Genomic DNA, 4,637 nt, shown 5'->3' on the forward strand with positions numbered 1-4,637 from the left:
GGATTAGTAATCCCTACTAGAAACATGGGTGTAGCTAGGGGTGGTGCAGCCCCCCTTCCTAGTGCATTCACCAGGATGCACATCACCTCATCTGATAGCACTTTTGGGGAGCTAGTGGAGGTGGTGTCGTTGTGGGCCTAACATGACTTAGAGGTGGACTGGCTTTGGTGGCAAGATCCACTGAGTTGTTAGTATGGGAGTCGAGATAGAAGCACCTAGCCCTCCATCCATTGGAGCCGACGGACTCCTAGGGGGGTGGGTCATGGGGCATTTGCATGGAGGTTCCTTGCATTGGGCGGTAGGGTGAAACTTGTGGTGCCACATAGCTAGCGAAGGTTGGGGGCACCTGGAAGGTCATCATCAAAAGTCCCCCCATGAGAGCCTCATGCATCTCCTTAGCTAGGGTCTCGGCCTACGAAGTTCCTCATCCATGGGTCTTCATCCTCCATGCATTCCCACTGAGGATGCCTTGTGAAAGCTATGGGCCCCAGGTCCACAAAGGTGGTTTTAGTCCCTATCTGTGGCTCAGCAGCTGGTTGTTCTGGCCTTCCCTTCCCATGGACATACTAGCAAAGGGGTTCTCCATGTCTACTAAATCCATCCAGCCCAACCCTCCAAACATGTTGGCGATCGTATCTCTTAACTTGGACACTACAAAAGGAGCAGGAGAGTTGGGTGGTGCCAAACTAGTGAAGGGGGCTTAGAAAGCCCTTGTACCCGTAGGGTCTTACATTTTCTCATTCAAGCTCTCCATCTCGTCGAAGCTAGATGGATCCTCCGTCAAGGTCCTAACACTGAGTGAGAGCTAGGAACCGAGCTTCTTTTTTGGAACGATCCCCAATTGGGGTGAAAGGTGGGCGAAACACTATCCTCGGGTGTGGTTTCCTTGGACAAAATTCTTCCAAATCTCAAGTGCATGTATAAGATCTCTAAAATGGTACTCTGGCTAAAGTTGTATTTTTTGGACGACCCTAGAGATCTCCTGACAGACGTGGTGATAGGACTAAGATGCGAGTCATAGGGATGAAGCTAAGGCAATGGTCATAGGGATGGGAAGTCACACGTGTCAATGGGGTAGAATGTAGGTGGTATTCCCACAGTCGTGGGGTTAGAGCTAAGGCTATGAGCGGTGGGATGATAAGGTCACTGGGATGCAAGTATAGCGATGGGCGTGCTCTTTATAGTAAGGAAATGATCATAGGGATGGGCCTTGGGTGCCAGTCAGTGGGTTATCTGGCTCAGCGCAATATGAATATAGCGATGGGTGTGGGGTTGAGAGTAAGGCAACAGTTGTGGGCATAAGCTCAAGGCCACGGATCAACGCCTATCGAACCGGCGGGATCACTAATTCTAACACATATTAATTAAGGTGGCAAGTTAGACGGCAGTTAGAAGTTAGGTCATGGGGATAAGGATTAAGCCAATGGGTCAACACAAGTTCGATCAGAGGGATAGTGCTATGGTGATGGGTGGGTGGGTTAACACTATGGTGATGACCCATGGGGATAGGAAATGTCTAGAACACAAATTCCTCCGACTTCTATTTGGTGATTTCTAAGTTTTTGTGCCAACTATGAGTGTTGTGGGTGCTATGCAGTACCTAAATCACCTATACTAAACAAGAAAGATTAAAAAACATCAACTTTGGGTGCATGAATGAAACATTTCTACATGTTGGGTTGTTCACCCTCAAGATCCATTTTGTAATTGAGCTTCCATCTCCATTTTTCAATGTTTTTGTTAGTATTTGCTATCACACACACCTTAGCAACTTATAAACTACCTTCCTATCACTTCAAAACACTAACAAACATAAAAAACAAGCTTCCCATGCTCAAAAATGCTTTCCAACAAAAAATGATAGTTTCATCGGATGACAGGTGGTTAGGCCATGCTGCGGCGGCGGTGTTTAGAATGATTGATTGCATCTCATTACTATGCCAATAACCAATGCAGTGGTCTCTCCAAGCCAACCTTGAATTTTAATGATCTACATGGGTGCAGTGCCCAGTGACAGGTGGCAAAGCTGCGATAAAAGGATGTGCGATGATAAATGGTCAGGCAGCTCAGGCCAGCAGAGACTGCTCTGTGTGAAGCAGTGTAGAGATGTACAATGTAGTCCAGAGCTGCCGTGTGTCAAGCTTGGCGATGTTTAGAATAAATGGATTGCATCTCATTATTACGCCAGTGCGGCATCATGATGTCGGGAAAATTTTTGATGAGAGCGTAGGTCAAGCAAAATACAAATATTCACCCAAGAGCTCATGGCATCGTAGCCCCAAAAGTAGTTCTGTGATTGGCTACGCCCAAGCAAACCTTGACCCTCTTGCTCTACTATGCTAGAAGCCAACCTTCTGATACTAGATCTCAAAATAGAACACTTCCGTGGTGGATCTAGAGCTATTTTTCCATGCATATGTGCAAATAGACTATAACATGACCTCATTTTAAGATAGTGGAGTGTTGCAGTGGATGTCTATTTTTTGAAATATTTTGGATCACTTTATGCTATAGCTTTTTGGAAAGAGATACAACTATATTCTATGAGCACTTTGTGATTTCCAGATAGGTAGCATAATTGAAATCTTCATGCTTAGTGGTTATGGGATGAATACACAACTTTGAAGGTACAATCCAGATTTTTTACTCCGATATAAGTAGAATAAACCATTGTTCTTTATGGAGAACACACTGAGTGTTATCAACATCCATATAGGATGTTCTTAGATATGGTATTTGTTATAAGCTTATGAGCAAGTATGGACACTAGCTACAACAAAAACTAGTCCATGCTAGTATGTGGTTGTCTTATGAACATATTGAATGGCTTTGGTCGTCTTCTCTTAGCATCAACTTACTAGGAGTATGGAACCTTGGAATTATATGGATGATACATGTGGCATACTTTGGGGAACTATGAAGGTTTCACATTTCATAGGTCACACTTGATATTGTTCACTATTCGCAAAAAATTCTGCAACTTGCCTCGAGAACCCTTCTATAAGGAGGGGGAGAGCTTCACTGAGACCCCTATTGGTCTCTGAAATTTCTTCATGTATGGGCTACATCTCTACAATGTTGGTTTAAATTTGGTAAATTAATGTGCATTTTGAAGAAAGACATCCATCATGTGCATGTTTACATGCACATGTACACTCCCTTACATGCACATGCACATCCATGTGAGCATAACCCCTCTCACACACACGCATGCATGCACGCATGCACACACATGAACACACATGCATGCATGCATGCATGTACATAGCCATGCATGCATGCCCCCCCCCCACACACACACATGCATGCAAATGCACGTGCACATGCACATGTGCACACACTTACATGCACATGCTAATACCCCCCCCCCCACAAATGCATGCATGCGAGTGTGTGAAAAACTAACTAAGAGGGAAATTGAAGCCACAAGTATGCATGCAATGGCATGTGCATTGCATTCTTTATTTAGCCTATAGTTCATGATATATGTGAACTTAGAATTTCATAGTCTTTTGAAAAGTTTCAAAAATGCTAAATATATTCAATTTAATAAATCTCCACTAGAAGAACCACTTCAAGAAGGACATGATTGTGATTTTGTTGCTGGAGTTTGATATTTTGACATAAATACACTGATTTCTCTCCATAGTATTGTTAATATACAATAACTTCATTGGTAAAATGGAACAAAAATATATACTACCAAACATCACAATATGTAAAATTATAAGTATTAATATTATCAAGAAACTATAATGACATTATTTCATTAAATTATATTTGACATATTTGAAGGAGGCCCCATAGTTTAGCTAGTTGTAAATATTGTGATGGTTTCAAAAGATGTTTGTTAAGGAAAGTAACACTTTAACCAATATAAGTAACACATTACAACATTTTAGTAACATTTATCCTTATCTATTATTGTGCTAACACTGTAATTTGTGATGCACCATTTGAAGGGTTTCTCCATCTCAAAAAGAATGCATTAATTATTTGAAATTTATTATCTCATGATTGAGAGGCAGCTTGTAAGCACTTAAACATGAAGATTCCATGCTCACATCATGGTTCAAATTTACACATACAATTAGATTAATTTTATGGAGAGACTTTAAGCCGAAGTTTTTTTTTTTTTCAAAACCCTTTCCTTACAAAACATAATGTCATAAAGTGAAAAATGAAACTTTAAGAGGGGGGTGAAAGGCCATTGGGAAGGGAATATTTAGAGACATATAGAAGCCATCTTTATTCTTTAGGAGTTTTGTAGGGGAAAGGACCTTTGTATACTCAAAGTTGGTTTAGTGAAAATCATTCACGAAGATCATAGGCATGGACTATCATATCAAAATTAAAGAGTGCTTTTCCTTAATGTAAAATAGATTTGTCTTTACCGAACCATGTTCTATAGCGGGAAATAAATGCCACTTTTCTATTTTTATTTCTTTTCATGCCATCATCACACATGCCTACCAAAAATATAATCCATGGAAATATTGTTTTGAATGTTAAATCAATGTATGTTTTCAAATTATGAAAGCAAATGCACATTGCTACTATCATCCATGTGCAAAACATAAAAAATCATAAATGCTAAAGGTTCTTGTTTAGAAATAAATTAGATGTTGTTAATTATT

Source organism: Dipteris shenzhenensis, chromosome 33 (assembly GCF_047967505.1).
Source record: "Dipteris shenzhenensis isolate YYH24624 ecotype China chromosome 33, Dip_SZ_1.0, whole genome shotgun sequence".
In the NCBI taxonomy this organism is placed as follows: Eukaryota; Viridiplantae; Streptophyta; class Polypodiopsida; order Gleicheniales; family Dipteridaceae; genus Dipteris; species Dipteris shenzhenensis.